This window comes from Rattus norvegicus, chromosome 2 (assembly GCF_021556685.1).
Source record: "Rattus norvegicus strain SHRSP/BbbUtx chromosome 2, alternate assembly SHRSP_T2T, whole genome shotgun sequence".
Lineage (NCBI taxonomy): Eukaryota > Metazoa > Chordata > Mammalia > Rodentia > Muridae > Rattus > Rattus norvegicus.
The window spans coordinates 120812185-120829761 of record NC_141535.1 but is presented as its reverse complement, the minus strand read 5'-3'; the positions used below and the strand labels follow the sequence as shown (position 1 = coordinate 120829761).

General features: G+C 41.3%; 1 pseudogene; it reads left to right on the top strand.

Annotated features, from left to right (window-relative positions):
• Rpl7-ps22 (ribosomal protein L7, pseudogene 22) overlaps positions 1–13917 on the top strand; it is a 30817-nt pseudogene extending 16900 nt beyond the window's left edge.
• Positions 13918–17577: the final 3660 nt, after the last annotated feature.

Below are 17577 nucleotides of genomic sequence, written 5' to 3'. Positions count from 1 at the left end.
AAACAAACATGGAATATCCAAACACACCAGAAAAGCAAGATCTAGTTTCAAAATCATATTTGATCATGATGCTGGAGGACTTCAAGAAAGACATGAACACACTTAGGGAAGCACAGGAAAACATTAAAAAACAAGTAAAAGCCTACAGAGAGGAATCGCAAAAATCCCTGAAAGAATTCCAGGAAAACACAATCAAACAGTTGAAGGAATTAAAAATGGAAATAGAAGCAATCAAGAAAGAACACATGGAAACAACCCTGGATATAGAAAACCAAAAGAAGAGACAAGGAGCTGTAGATACAAGCTTCACCAACAGAATACAAGAGATGGAAGAGAGAATCTCAGGAGCAGAAGATTCCATAGAAATCATTGACTCAACTGTCAAAGATAATGTAAAGCGGAAAAAGCTACTGGTCCAAAACATACAGGAAATACAGGACTCAATGAGAAGATCAAACCTAAGGATAATAGGTATAGAAGAGAGTGAAGACTCCCAGCTCAAAGGACCAGTAAATATCTTCAACAAAATCATAGAAGAAAACTTCCCTAACCTAAAAAAAGAGATACCCATAGACATACAAGAAGCCTATAGAACTCCAAATAGATTGGACCAGAAAAGAAACACCTCCCGTCACATAATTGTCAAAACACCAAACGCACAAAATAAAGAAAGAATATTAAAAGCAGTAAGGGAAAAAGGTCAAGTAACATATAAAGGGAGACCTATCAGAATCACACCAGACTTCTCGCCAGAAACTATGAAGGCCAGAAGATCCTGGACTGATGTTATACAGACCCTAAGAGAACACAAATGCCAGCCCAGGTTACTGTATCCAGCAAAACTCTCAATTAACATTGATGGAGAAACCAAGATATTCCATGACAAAACCAAATTTACACAATATCTTTCTACAAATCCAGCACTACAAAGGATAATAAATGGTAAAGCCCAACATAAGGAGGCAAGCTATACCCTAGAAGAAGCAAGAAACTAATCGTCTTGGCAACAAAACAAAGAGAATGAAAGCACACAAACATAACCTCACATCCAAATATGAATATAACGGGAAGCAATAATCACTATTCCTTAATATCTCTCAATATCAATGGCCTCAACTCCCCAATAAAAAGACATAGATTAACAAACTGGATACGCAACGAGGACCCTGCATTCTGCTGCCTACAGGAAACACACCTCAGAGACAAAGACAGACACTACCTCAGAGTGAAAGGCTGGAAAACAACTTTCCAAGCAAATGGTCAGAAGAAGCAAGCTGGAGTAGCCATTCTAATATCAAATAAAATCAATTTCCAACTAAAAGTCATCAAAAAAGATAAGGAAGGACACTTCATATTCATCAAAGGAAAAATCAACCAAGATGAACTCTCAATCCTAAATATCTATGCCCCAAATACAAGGGCACCTACATACGTAAAAGAAACCTTACTAAAGCTCAAAACACACATTGCACCTCACACAATAATAGTGGGAGATTTCAACACCCCACTCTCATCAATGGACAGATCATGGAAACAGAAAATTAACAGTGATGTAGACAGACTAAGAGAAGTCATGAGCCAAATGGACTTAACGGATATTTATAGAACATTCTATCCTAAAGCAAAAGGATATACCTTCTTCTCAGCTCCTCATGGTACTTTCTCCAAAATTGACCATATACTTGGTCAAAAAACGGGCCTCAACAGGTACAGAAAGATAGAAATAATCCCATGCGTGCTATCGGACCACCACGGCCTAAAACTGGTCTTCAATAACAATAAGGGAAGAATGCCCACATATACGTGGAAATTGAACAATGCTCTACTCAATGATAACCTGGTCAAGGAAGAAATAAAGAAAGAAATTAAAAACTTTTTAGAATTTAATGAAAATGAAGATACAACATACTCAAACTTATGGGACACAATGAAAGCTGTGCTAAGAGGAAAACTCATAGCGCTGAGTGCCTGCAGAAAGAAACAGGAAAGAGCATATGTCAGCAGCTTGACAGCACACCTAAAAGCTCTAGAACAAAAAGAAGCAAATACACCCAGGAGGAGTAGAAGGCAGGAAATAATCAAACTCAGAGCTGAAATCAACCAAGTAGAAACAAAAAGGGCCATAGAAAGAATCAACAGAACCAAAAGTTGGTTCTTTGAGAAAATCAACAAGATAGATAAACCCTTAGCCAGACTAACGAGAGGACACAGAGAGTGTGTCCAAATTAACAAAATCAGAAATGAAAAGGGAGACATAACTACAGATTCGGAGGAAATTCAAAAAATCATCAGATCTTACTATAAAAACCTATATTCAACAAAATTTGAAAATCTTCAGGAAATGGACAGTTTCCTAGACAGATACCAGGTATCGAAGTTAAATCAGGAACAGATAAACCAGTTAAACAACCCCATAACTCCTAAGGAAATAGAAGCAGTCATTAAAGGTCTCCCAACCAAAAAGAGCCCAGGTCCAGACGGGTTTAGTGCAGAATTCTATCAAACCTTCATAGAAGACCTCATACCAATATTATCCAAACTATTCCACAAAATTGAAACAGATGGAGCACTACCGAATTCCTCCTACGAAGCCACAATTACTCTTATACCTAAACCACACAAAGACACAACAAAGAAAGAGAACTTCAGACCAATTTCCCTTATGAATATCGACGCAAAAATACTCAATAAAATTCTGGCAAACCGAATTCAAGAGCACATCAAAACAATCATCCACCATGATCAAGTAGGCTTCATCCCAGGCATGCAGGGATGGTTTAATATACGGAAAACCATCAACGTGATCCATTATATAAACAAACTGAAAGAACAGAACCACATGATCATTTCATTAGATGCTGAGAAAGCATTTGACAAAATTCAACACCCCTTCATGATAAAAGTCCTGGAAAGAATAGGAATTCAAGGCCCATACCTAAACATAGTAAAAGCCATATACAGCAAACCAGTTGCTAACATTAAACTAAATGGAGAGAAACTTGAAGCAATCCCACTAAAATCAGGGACTAGACAAGGCTGCCCACTCTCTCCCTACTTATTCAATATAGTTCTTGAAGTTCTAGCCAGAGCAATCAGACAACAAAAGGAGATCAAAGGGATACAGATTGGAAAAGAAGAGGTCAAAATATCACTATTTGCAGATGACATGATAGTATATTTAAGTGATCCTAAAAGTTCCACCAGAGAACTACTAAAGCTGATAAACAACTTCAGCAAAGTGGCTGGGTATAAAATTAACTCAAATAAATCAGTAGCCTTCCTCTATACAAAAGAGAAACAAGCCGAGAAAGAAATTAGGGAAACGACACCCTTCATAATAGACCCAAATAATATAAAGTACCTCGGTGTGACTTTAACCAAGCAAGTAAAAGATCTGTACAATAAGAACTTCAAGACACTGAGGAAAGAAATTGAAGAAGACCTCAGAAGATGGAAAGATCTCCCATGCTCATGGATTGGCAGGATTAATATAGTAAAAATGGCCATTTTACCAAAAGCTATCTACAGATTCAATGCAATCCCCATCAAAATACCAATCCAATTCTTCAAAGAGTTAGACAGAACAATTTGCAAATTCATCTGGAATAACAAAAAACCCAGGATAGCTAAAGCTATCCTCAACAATAAAAGGACTTCAGGGGGAATCACTATCCCTGAACTCAAGCAGTATTACAGAGCAATAGTGATAAAAACTGCATGGTATTGGTACAGAGACAGACAGATAGACCAATGGAATAGAATTGAAGACCCAGAAATGAACCCACACACCTATGGTCACTTGATTTTTGACAAAGGAGCCAAAACCATCCAATGGAAAAAAGATGGCATTTTCAGCAAATGGTGCTGGTTCAACTGGAGGGCAACATGTAGAAGAATGCAGATCGATCCATGCCTATCACCCTGTACAAAGCTTAAGTCCAAGTGGATCAAGGACCTCCACATCAAACCAGACACACTCAAACTAATAGAAGAAAAACTAGGGAAGCATCTGGAACACATGGGCACTGGAAAAAAATTCCTGAACAAAACACCAATGGCTTATGCTCTAAGATCAAGAATCGACAAATGGGATCTCATAAAACTGCAAAGCTTCTGTAAGGCAAAGGACACTGTGGTTAGGACAAAACGGCAACCAACAGATTGGGAAAAGATCTTTACCAATCCTACAACAGATAGAGGCCTTATATCCAAAATATACAAAGAACTCAAGAAGTTAGACCGCAGGGAAACAAATAACCCTATTAAAAAATGGGGTTCAGAGCTAAACAAAGAATTCACAGCTGAGGAATGCCGAATGGCTGAGAAACACCTAAAGAAATGTTCAACATCTTTAGTCATAAGGGAAATGCAAATCAAAACAACCCTGAGATTTCACCTCACACCAGTGCGATTGGCTAAGATCAAAAACTCAGGTGACAGCAGATGCTGGCGAGGATGTGGAGAAAGAGGAACACTCCTCCATTGTTGGTGGGATTGCAGACTGATAAAACCATTCTGGAAATCAGTCTGGAGGTTCCTCAGAAAATTGGACATTGAACTGCCTGAGGATCCAGCTATACCTCTCTTGGGCATATACCCAAAAGATGCCTCAACATATAAAAGAGACACGTGCTCCACTATGTTCATCGCGCAGCCTTATTTATAATAGCCAGAAACTGGAAAGAACCCAGATGCCCTTCAACAGAGGAATGGATACAGAAAATGTGGTACATCTACACAATGGAATATTACTCAGCTATCAAAAACAACGAGTTTATGAAATTCGTAGGCAAATGGTTGGAACTGGAAAATATCATCCTGAGTGAGCTAACCCAATCACAGAAAGACATACATGGTATGCACTCATTGATAAGTGGCTATTAGCCCAAATGCTTGAATTACCGTAGATCCCTAGAACAAACGAAACTCAAGACGGATGATCAAAATGTGAATGCTTCACTCCTTCTTTAAATGAGGAAAAAGAATACCCTTGGCAGGGAAGGGAGAGGCAAAGATTAAAACAGAGACTGAAGGAACACCCATTCAGAGCCTGCCCCACATGTGGCCCATACATATACAGCCACCCAATTAGACAAGATGGATGAAGCAAAGAAGTGCAGACCGACAGGAGCCGGATGTAGATCGCTCCTGAGAGACACAGCCAGAATACAGCAAATATAGAGGCGAATGCCAGCAGCAAACCACTGAACTGAGAATAGGTCCCCTATTGAAGGAATCAGAGAAAGAACTGGAAGAGCTTGAAGGGGCACGAGACTCCAAAAGTACAACAATGCCAAGCAACCAGAGCTTCCAGGGACTAAGCCACTACCTAAAGACTATACATGGACTGACCCTGGACTCTGACCCCATAGGTAGCAATGAATATCCTAGTAAGAGCACCAGTGGAAGGGGAAGCCCTGGGTCCTGCTAAGACTGAACCCCCAGTGAACTAGTCTATGGGGGGAGGGCGGCAATGGGGGGAGGGTTGGGAAGGGAACACCCATAAGGAAGGGGAGGGGGAGGGGGATGTTTGCCCGGAAACCGGGAAAGGGAATAACACTCGAAATGTATATAAGAAATACTCAAGTTAATAAAAAAAAATATTTTAGACAAAAAAAAAAAAAAAAGAAAAAAAAAGAAAAAAAAAAGAAAAATAGCAAGAGAAGTATAAAATTACTGGGAAGGATTTTTCCAAAGTTAGTAGAATAAAGTTCATATTTAGGTGTCAGGGTGAATGACAAATTAAAAGTAAAGAAAATACCTATGTATGAGTATCATAAAAATACAGAATAATGCATACTTAATGCAATATGAATAAAAATATTAATCACAAAAGAATGGTAAAATAACAGATAGTTGAACCAATATATCTGTGAATAATTATTTGGCTAGATATCGGTAGTTAATTAAATTTTCATATGAAAATAACACTTAAACACAGAGGAAATAACCAGTTAAATGTAAAGTCACTCTATAGAATTAAAAAAAATACATTCGACATTATATCTAAGATCTATAAGGAGATTAGAGAACCAAAATCAACTAACTTTCTTTTAACTGGGGATAACACTTTGAACATGTTTTTGAGGAATCCATAAACATGGTCAAAAAAAAAAAAAAAAAAAAAACGAAATGTATATAAGAAATACTCAAGTTAATAAAAAAAAAAAAAAAAAGAGATGGTAAGAGAGCACACATGCCCTGGGTTGGGAAGAGAATACACGTAGCCTGGGTGAATCTTTTCGTATGTGCTAGTAATTATCACGGCTAATAATACAGGCATCTGGGGATGTAACTCAGTTGATTGAGCACTGACCTAGCATGCATGAAGGTCTAGACTCCAACCCCAGTACAGCATAAACTAAATGTGGTAGCCCATATCTATAATATCAGCACTAGCATAGCGGAGACAGGAGAAACAGAATTTCAAGACCAGGTCCTGTCTCCAGCAGAGAAACAAACGAAAACCAACCCACAGTTACTTAGGCAAGTCTCATGCCAGAATCTCAGAGCCAATCTTGGGATAGAAACCAGAACGAAATCTTATTCTACAAAATTTTTGTCTCGTGATGTCTTATCTGCACTTCCTTGAATGTGGAATTCCCCCAAAGAATTATGCAACTGCATTTCTATATGTATCAAATCATTATTACAATTCCAATGAATGGCAAGAAGGTAGCTTCACATTGTTTCTGGGGCAGAAATTTTAAATACCTCAAGCCCTCCTTATCTATGGTTTTACTTTCTCTGGTTTCACTTATCCCTGGTTAATCATGCCCCAAAAATAGTAAATGGAAAGATCCACAAAAAATGTATGAGTATTAAATGGCACACACTTTGCATGGCGAGAGCCTCTGCCCTCCTGCTCGATCCACTTGAGATGGAGTCAGTTCTCTGCTCAGTAGATCTACACTCAATCCGCTGACTCCCCTGAAGTCAGCAAATGGCCGTGTAGCTCGTCATCCTCGGTGAGAGCCACGGTGCCTCTGCTTTTCCCAGGTTTGGGCCTTGCTGTGCTTTGATGCGTGTGCCGGGGTCTTGATACCTGTCTCTCAGGCAACAGGAGCCGGACGGTACCTCCTGAGCTGCTCTTGAAGAGCGCTGGCTCCTTCATTGTTGTGGCTTCCTGCTGTTACTTGGCCCTTGCTCCGCCTCCTATTGCTGCCACAAGACCTAGTCTTAACATCTCTTCCTGGTCTTGACAGGACAGAACACAATCCCTCTGCTCAATCATTATCTCCCAATACAAGATCGAGCCCTTCGTTTAAGAAAAAAAAATGTTGTGAGACCAGGTTTAATTCACGTACCTGAGCTAGGTTTGAACGTGTTCTGTAGTTCTGGAATTCCTCTTCAGTGCCGAGTGCTATTCTAGACGTATGCCTTACGCCCTGCTCCTTAGAATGGCCAAAGACTCTCTGAGCCACAGGCTCCTACTCCAGCTCTCACTCTGCCCTTCCCACAAAGCAGTGCTGAGACTTACTTCTCTGCTGACATGAAATTATGACACTTCTTCCTTACAAGGGAAAAATATCTGTAGTCGATTTTAGTTTCATATACTTGATATTTTTCCCTCTGAGTTAAGTAATATATTACTGTACATTTGTGGTGACGGATGTTGGCTCATTAATAAAATGTAAAAAGATGATATTGAGTGACTTAGAGGAGGTTTTTGTTTTGATGTGTCATTGCTTGGTCAAGACCTTAGCTCCCATCCCAGGCCTAGCTTTGTGTTCTGCCTGTAACACTTCATGGTTCATCAGGTGATGGCTTAAAATGGAATTTGGTTTGCATGAGATGCAAGAAAAATCCTTGAGAAGCCGTTCCATAGTTTTGACTCAGATAAACCTCCTCTTACATAGCTAATTTTTCTTTAGCCTTTGGAATAACATGATGTCTCACAATTACACAGTACCTATAAATTACCTCGATGTTTTCAAGGTACCTCTATTTGAAAGAAAGAATGTCTTGTTATTTTGGGACAAGAAACTAATGTCTTTGTCTTTGCGCCAGTGAAGATGAGGCATCCTCTAATTCATGCAGAGGGCTGGTTCTTTAAAAGGCAAATCCCTAAATACACATTGCATGAAAGGTCTGTTGGAAATTTGAAGTATGCCTCCCCCTTTATGGGAGCTCCTTTTGGGACTTTTGCCCATAACACTGCAAGATCAGTGTCTTGAGACTGGGAGGTGTTGATACAAGCTATTTAAGAGAAAGGATGGGGCGCTTACCTAGGAAGCGCAAGGCCCTGGGTTTGGTCCCCAGCTCCGAAAAAAAGAACCAAAAAAAAAAAAAAAACAAACAAAACAAAACAAAAAAAAAAAAGAGAAAGGATGGGACCTACACTGTCTTCTAACGTGTAATGTCAACTCGCTGACTAAATTGTCTTTTCTGGAGGAAATCAAAGGCTGGTGTGAACCCAGTCATGGCCAACACTGCCCAGGCTCCTTAATTGTTGCTTTGATGGGGTATAATAGATGTTTGCACCCGGGAGTCCTGCCTTGTCACCGCACAGCTGTCATCTTTGTGCCTGGGAAATAAGTTCAGTGTCTCTAGTTTCAATTTCATCTCCTTTTCAATTTATATTTGAGATTTAGACATGTGTGTCTTCATAAATCCCCTTCCATTTAGGAATAAAATTTGCTTTTGAAAGTGATTAGCTAAAAGACTAAGTCTTAACCCAATTCTCAAAACTCAACTGCTGCATTATTTTAAAAGTTAAAATAAATTTCTACTGGGTTCGAAATTCTCTGACTTCTGAATAGCATTTGCCCTTCCCCATGATAGCTGATGTTAACAAGAGAAAACATCAGCTCTAACTCATGCAACAATTGTGATGATGTTGTCATTTCTCGGTTGTGTCTGTCCAGAATAGTTTTGTTCTTCCTGAGACAAAACTCAACTTCTCCTTGAGAACCTGAGCCGTCTTCAGTCTCAGCCCAAGTGGCTGGGGCAGGTTACTAGATCCTGGTGCTAGGCTGTGCACCGGGGGAGAACTGTCCCAGAATCGAAGATCTATACTTCTCAGGAAGGAAGGGTTTAATTGTTTGGAGACTGTATCTACCTGTCCCAGAATCCAATTCACCTTAGAGTTTCTGATAATGTGAGCTTCGGCCAGGATGAGTTGTTGACAATAGACAAGTCCTGACCATAACAAATAGTGTCAGGGAATATTTATTGGTGATCTCCCTTTACTTTAGTTCTCTTTTGCTACTAAATACTTAAACTCGGATGTAAGTCACTCACAGGGTCATTTCAAAGGTAACACGCCAAAGCACATTCAAGGTTTCCTCCTGCTTTCTGGGTTGGGAGGTATCACTTACACGAGAGCTTTCTGGATTGGTTGGTTGGCAGCTCTTAAACATGACCATCAGGGGACCTCACTCTTAAACTAGTGTTTCTACTACAGAGCGCAGGAACTACTAGAGGAATCAGGTCTTCATTTTCCTTACTGTGTCTGTCACTCAGCTTCCCATCGATAAACTCCACATATCTGCCTTACATTTCATAAGAGAGAGGGAAAGAAAGTGAACGGTGGGAGCCAGGCTCCTTGGAGGTTAAAGATGGATTCCCGAAGATTCCCCTACCTCCTGTTGCTTCACATACTGTACTAGTGTCTCTTCCTCCTCCTCCTCCTTTCCCTCCTCTTCTTCCCCTCCTTCCTCCTTCCTCCTTCTTCTTCTTCTCTTCCTCCTCTTTCTTCCTTCTTCTTCCTCTTCTTCTTCATATGAGAAACATTCTTACATAAGAGAGATTCTTTGACAACTCTAATGTATTAATTGACCTGCTTTGAGCTGTAAGTGGAAAATCCCTAAACAATTCTAAACAATAAAAAATTCACATACCGAGAATCCTAAGTAGGAGGACTTCATGGCTAATTAATTAAAAAACTAGTTGATGTATTTTTTTTCTGTACTGTCTTTTAAGGAAGCATTTTTATTTATGTGATTGGAGAAACTCCAGGCATCATCTCATAGAAATAGTGTCCAGGGAAACAGAGGTGTTTCTCCTTGTGTCTCTTTTCATCAATGAAGAAATCCAGTCCTGTGAGCCATGTCTTCAAAGTAAGTAAGAACGGGGTGTGCTCTACCGCCTGCAGTCTTCTTCTTCTCCAGCTTGGAGAAACCGTCAACATTTCGCCTAAGGACAGTGTAAAGGAAGGAATGTGTGGGAAGATGATGAGGGAGGTGGGCAAGAACCTAGGCCAGAGTTAGGTTCACTGCCATCTCATGAAGCTGCACAGAGCCCAGCCCCTTGCTTGGCTGTCATGAAACTCATTGACTGGGATAACATGTAAGCAGTGTGTCAGTTACCCCCACCAGAGCATTGGAGAGGTGTTCCCTTTGCAGACATGGGGGAAAAGAGACCAAGGAAAAGTAGAGATAGGAAAGGATCCATCCACACAGGTGTGAGCAGTGGAAGAGGCCAGGAGACAGAGAACAGAGCACAGAAATGGGAAAAGGAAAGCAAGAAAGGGGTGTCACACCCCTGGGAGGAGGTGAACCAAAGCAACATTTGTCTCCTCACCAGAGGAGGCTGCCCTCCATAGGAGCTGCCCCACCAAGCACAGTTGGCCTCACAGCTGCTGAACAACCCTTTCATTTGCTTATAGCTATTTTTGGTTTGTAGTTAGAAAAATAGGGAACCCCAAATAAAACCTATCCTCGGAATGGTGCCTTCTGAGCATTAATCACAACAGGTGGAGTCAATCCATAAGAACTGATGGATCCTGGTCATCAGATGGCAAGAGGGGAGGGGGCACTGGCCTTCACGGGTTAGAAAACCCTGTGGAGGCAGCGTAGGAGAGTAAGATGATAATCCACTCTCCTGAGCTAGAGCGTGCCTCAGAAAGGGTCATTTCCTAAATTTAGCACATTTGAAGTGCTGAGGTCTGGGAATTTGGTGATACTAATATATTAGATACAATTTATAAACATATTTAACTATTAATATAAATATGTATCTACTCAAAATCACTAGCTACAGACATGGCAGAATTATTGCAATCAGCGGAGGAGATAAAAAGGCATAGAGAATTTTAATCAGGTTATAAAAATAAAACCTCAATAAGGAGGCAAATTAGGAGACTTGAACTTCTAACTTGGACTTGTGCATGCCCTGCACTTAACCTGGCCTCTCCCTGTAAGGATCTGTAACTGTAAGACAGAGATAAAAGCTGCCGTTATTAATCACCAGTGAGGCTACAGCTCGTGTTTCCATGGTGAATGAAAATGTGCCCACATCACAGAACCTAAGATGTCTGTTTGTAAAGGTCCATATGTATTGTGAGTAGGAAGAGCACGAGTTTTATGTTGCTCTGAACCAACTATAGTCACTGAGACCTTTCCTAAAGGCGGTGATTGCTTGTCTGTTAGAAGGAATTAATGAGGGCTTAGGGTGAGTTTCCCTGATGCTGCAAGGGACTCTGCTCTGGGAACTGAGCTGCGTCAGCACCAGCCCGCAGAGGTTTCTGAAGACAAGCCCAGGATCACATGGAACATGAGCCACGTTCATTGATTCTGAATCAAGAGGTGGCAGATGGGCTTTCTAATTCCAAATGACAGACCTGTGGAATCAGCCTCTGCCAGGAGGCATTCATAGGCAGCCATGTTTTCAGCTTGGTTTTTTCACTGTCCCCGAATAGGCTGCTTAGTGCAGCAGTTCCATCAAAGGACTGTCATGTAAGAAGCCACGTGCTAAACACCCCGGCCCACTGCCGATGAAGTCATAGTTCCACCCGAGCGTCTATCGTCATGGTAAATGTTAAAGGGCCGGGACGCCAGCAAGATGGACACATATGGAGATTTTAGAAGAAGAGGCTTGAGCTAATATATTTTAGTCTTTTGAGAATTAAAGGTACCAGTTAAAACACAGAAATGGTATGTTCTATGTCCAAACAATTTTGCAATTATTCCTTCACTCTTCTTGGATCGAGATGATTTTTTAAATGCACCCCTTTAAATGTCAAAGTGCCATTGAATAGACTTTAGATTGCTTATTTCTCCACATAACCTTGTCTGTGCTCAACTCGTGAATTACTGGCATTGACGTTTTCATAATGCAAATCTGAATATATTAATCGACTCAGCTAAAATGGTAGTTTAACTTACAGGGGAAAGCAAAAATGTTGAGCTTACATTCTACGAGAAAAGTAAAAGGCAATGAAAAAGAAGATGCTGATTTTTGAAGTTGGTAATATTCAGGAAATAATTGTTGCATGGTGACAATGCCAACAATATATAACTAGTAATTAACCGATTCTATCAATGGTTGACACTTTGGTACTATCGGTTACATGAGATCCTATAAGGCAGGCAGTATCTCGTGTGTGTGTGTGTGTGTGTGTGTGTGTGTGTGTGTGTGTGTGTGTGTGTGTCATGTCCATGTAGGAAGGTCACAGAACAACTTCAGGTGTGGGTCCTCTGGCTCCTTCTACCTTTTGTTTGAGACAGGCCCTCTCATTGGTTTGGAGGTCACCAAGTAGACTAGGCTACATGGCCACTGAGCTTCCAGGGATCGATCTATCATGTCCCCACACCCACCATGAAATTACAGTCTCCCACTACCATGCCTGGCTTTTCACAGGAGTTCTGAGGATCCAAACTTACACTTGTAAGGCAAGCACCTTATCCACTGGACCATCTCCTCGTCTATGTGAGGCCTAGCATTACCCTCTCTTTGGGGGAGGGGGTGAGGACAACTTGCCCAAAGCCACACAGGTACACATTAGTAAAATGTGGATTTGGAGTGAAGCTGTTTCTTCTGTATTTGAATCAGTGTCTTTGCTGAAATTAGTGAAAATATGTTATATGACAAAATATATTTGTTGTGTTTTATAAAACTAAAGAGAGAAGGAATGTGTTTGGTGGAGGTGCAGCCAGGTGTTGGGGGGCAGGGGTGGTTCGGTGGGCCCATGCTGAGGCACCCCTTCCCCCTGAGGGACCAACCACACACAGTGGTATGGTATAGAATAGAGTTTATTCAGGGCATGGGGAGGGGAGTTGAGGGAGTAGAAACAAAGAAAGGGAGAGAAAGAGAGAGAGAGAGAGAGAGAGAGAGAGAGAGAGAGAGAGAGAGAGAGAGAGAGAGAAGAGGAGTAGAAGTCAGCCATGAACACATGAACACATGGAGAGAGAGGGGGAGGGGAATGGGGAGTGAGGAGGTAAGGGAAACGAGAACAGAGCAGTCCTTTTCTGGCTGGAACCATGGAGCCTGCACCAGAGAAGAAAAGGAAGGCCACCGCTGCTCAAAGGAATTTCCCAGAGTTGGAGGTGAAGCACCTGAGGAAGAAGTTTGCCCTGAAGACACTGCGAAAGGCAAGGAGGAAACTCATCTATGAGAAGGCAAAGCACTCTCACAAGGAGTACAGACAGATGTGCCGGACTGAGATTCCCATGGCAAGGATGGCAAGAAGAGCTGGGAACGTCTGTGCGCCCACAGAACCAAAATTGGCCTTTGTTATCAGAACCCGAGCTATCAGTGGAGCAAGCCCAAAGGTGCGCAAGGTGTTGCAGCTGCTACATCCTCGGCAGATCCTCCATGGCACCTTTGTTAAGCTCCGCAAGGTTTCAGTTAACACGCTGTGGAACCACACATTGCATGGGTGTTCCCCAACCTGAAGTCAGTAAATGAGCTCATCTACAGGCGAGGCTATGGCAAAATCAATAAAAAGCGCATTGCCTTGACAGATAATTCCTTGATTGCTCGATCTCTTGGTAAGTTTGGCATTATCTGCATGGAGGATCTAATTCATGAGATCTATACAGCTGGGAAACGCTTCAAGGAAGCAAATAACTTCCTATGGCCCTTCAAACTCTCTTCTCCATGAGGTGGGGTGAAGAAAAAGACAACTCTGTAGAAGGTGGAGATGCTGACAACAGGGAAGACGAGATAAACAGGCTTCTTAGACGGATGAACTAAGGTGTTGCCCGTGGGCTTTTTATAATCTGGTCGGTTAATAAAAAGTCACAGCTTGGCAAATTGAAAAAAAAAAAGAGAGAACAGAGCAAGAGTAAGAAAGCAAGAGAGAGAGGAGGGGGCAAGCAACCCTTTTAATAGTGAGTCAGGTACCCAGGTAACTGTGGGGCAGAGCCTAGACTAAATGCCAATAATATATAATGATGATGATGATGATGATGATGATGGTGATGGTGATGATGGTGGTGGTGGTGGTGGTGGTGATGGTGATGATGATGATGGTGATGATGGTGGTGGTGGTGGTGGTGATGGTGATGGTGATGATGATGATGGTGATGAGGATATGTGAAGTATGCCCAGTACAGCATGACCAGAAGTGAAACAATACTGAAGAAAATTAAACCTTGGATTTAATTGCTAGCTCAAGACTTACACTCAGTTTAAAGTAGAAACTCAGCAGAAGCAAAAAGCAAACAAAATATAAATGCCTTTCGTCTTTATGCCTCATATTGTTTTCGCCTAACAAATCTTCAAGTGCACATCTTAGACAAACAGAAACAGGAAAAGTAGGCTTAAGTAAGACCTGCCCCCTGCAGAAGCAATAAACAGTCAGACCCCAATAGAGGTCAAAGCATGCAACAAGAGAATGCTGAGTTAGATACAGTAATTGATGTTCCTAGTACCAGGTATGGGAGAGAGGCAGGCAGGAGGTCTCTCCAGCTCCGAACAAGGCCAGGTTTGCGGGGTGGTGGGGGGCGGGGGCAATAATCTGGTCTTGAACAACAAAGAAACAAACTAGCAAGAAACTGTACTGTTTCTGTCACAGTGAGTGAAAGATAAGCTTTCAGACAGATATAGGAAGCAACAAACCCTGAAGCCTGACAAAGCTGATTTTAAAAATACAACTCATAAAACTTAAAACAAAGGTACCCAAAACTGGACAAGAATCAATGCATGAATCTGATACCAGATTAAGCTGAAAAGTGAATTAATGGTGGTATAGAATAAGGGGTGGGAGAAATTAGAGGATTATATGGGAGCACACTGGGCTGAAAAATACAAAGGAAAAATGATTCTAACAAGTGTTTAAAGCAATTCCAAACTACCAATGAATACCCGGAAACCCACTTCTAGACAAATCAGAGCAAAACATTAGAATAAAACTTCAGAGCCGGGCACCTGGCAGACCTATCATTCCAGCACTTGGGAAGCTGAGGTAGCAGGATTATGAGTTCAAGGTGCCTGATCTACATAGTAACCATCTCAAGAGTGAAGCAAGGAAGAAGATAAATCCTTAAAAGTCTGCCAGGGGGAACAGCCAAATTATTATTTCTTCAAAGAAATAATACCCTTCATGTGAACTCCTAGCTGTTATTAAGCAGTTGATCCTCCAGGTACTGGGAGGAGTGCACAGTCCTGTAAACTGCGATAAGAAAATGCCATTCTAATGAATCAAAGCTATTAAAAAATTGTAAGCAGAGGGATGGCAGACTGTGACTTAAGTTTTACAAACATAAATAGCCCTGGCTGCCTTGGAAAGGAGGAACTTAAAAGGAAGACAAGAGACAGCAGTTTAAAGGTCATTTCTGTAATCTATACTAAGGTTGATACTTAAAACCTATTTACGAATGGACAGCAACCGGAAGAAGGGTTTGTCTTCACTCATTTCCTGTTTTAGAGAAAAATATTGGAGTTTATATACATCAATATAATGAGTTTTGATTAACTCCACACCTACTCCTCCCTTACTCTTCCTAGCCTCTAACTAATTTTCCTCTCAATTTCACATACTTAGATAACAGCAAACAACAACACATTGAGTGTCCTGAGGTATCTGTGTGTGCCCGAGTAGCCTCTCAGGCGCCTCCTTAGGAGGAACCTGACTCTCTCTCCTGTCAAATGTCACAGCTTCCCAGCTAGGGGTGGGATTCTGTGGACTCCTCCACCTTCCACACTGGGGCTTTGGCTGGCTTGATTTTATGTGGGTCTTGTGCATGCAGTCACATTCATTGTGAGTTTCTGTGTTCAATGTCCCTGTCACAACTGGAACAGGGTCCACCTCCACTTCTGGCTCTTATGGCATTTTTACTCCTCTTCCACAGTGGTCCTCGAGACCTTGGAGGAGCCGTGACACACATGGCCTGCCTAGGCTGAGTCACAGTCTCCTATTCTCTGCACCGTGATCAGTTGTGAGTCTCTCTATCCACTGCCAACTGCCGCAATTTAGGGTGCAGTTTAATACTACGTCCATTTAGCTGAGTAATGCTTTGTATGAAATTCTTAGACCTTAACGTCATTATTCTTATAGTTCAACTATGAAATGTCCATACTAGGCTTCTAGTTTGAATGCTTAATCTCCTGGTGGTGGCACAGTTTTGAAAGCTTCTGAAGGCGTGAGGAGGAGGGGTCAGTGGGAGGAAGCAGACCAGTGGGAGCAACCTTGTCCTGGGTCCTCTCCCTGCCTCGTTCCCTCCTTCCTGGCAGCCACAGTTGTGAAGTGCACTGCCTGTCATTCCTTCCCCAACATGGTGGGCTGAATCACAGGAAAACATCCCTCTCTAATTTGTCCTCACTAGGTAGCTGGCTACAGCAATGAAGGTAGCTAATACAAGGATCCAAGATACAGACACATCATATAAACAATGTTATCAGGTCCCTGAGAGGCGGCTCAGCACTTGAGAGTACTGGCTGCCGTTCCAGAGGACTCAGACTCCAGTCCCAGCACCCACATAGCTGTAATTCTAGTTCCAGGGAATCTAATGCCCTCTTCCGGCCTCCAGGAGTGCCAGGCATGCATGCAATGCCTGGATATACAAGCAGGCAAAACACCTAGACACACAAAATAAACTAAAAATAATTCTAAAATCGTATCAAATCTGTACATTTATGTGCAGTCGGGAACAAGAGACAAGACGTTAGGTGGTGAAAATGAACGCCCCAAAAGACCTTAACTCCTTGGTATAGGAACCACAGAACAGTTTGAAACTGAGCAGGATAAATTTAACATGGGAAGGGCAGGACTTAGTATAGTTTGTATAAAAAAAAATAAGGATTTCTTGATAATGAATCCAAGATGAGTAAAGAGTGATTTCAGTTTTGTGCTCACTAGTTACTCTAACAGTGCACAGATATTTGTTTCACTTCAGCTGAACCTTGTTAACGCCATATTTAGGTGTCTTGACAAGAAAGTAGGAACGAGAGTGATGAAGAGATCTTAAGATCATACCAGGTAAGGAATTTTGGGAGGACTAGGAAGGTTTAATAATGGTATCTCAGTTTTATTTCAATAAAACTTGTTAAACATTCCTTTTATATCAGGCTGTCACAGTGATCATCAGAGTATACAAATTATACATGTATGTATGTGTGCATTTAATATATATGGTTTCCATTCTCATTCATGATAAACATAACTGTCATCAAATAGTTTCAGGTTTATTATTTGGAAGAAGAAGGTATTTTACCTAGACATATCTAGGTAAAAATAATGACCTGTGAAAACTATAGACTATTACAACATTTAGTATAATTATTAAATTTTTAACTTATTTAAGTGAACCACTGTCTAAAAATTATAACGTACCCAACAAAGACTCTTTTGTGTATTAATAATTTTCCATCCTCTGAGACAGGTCACATTAGAACAGGGAGTTAAACTATGTG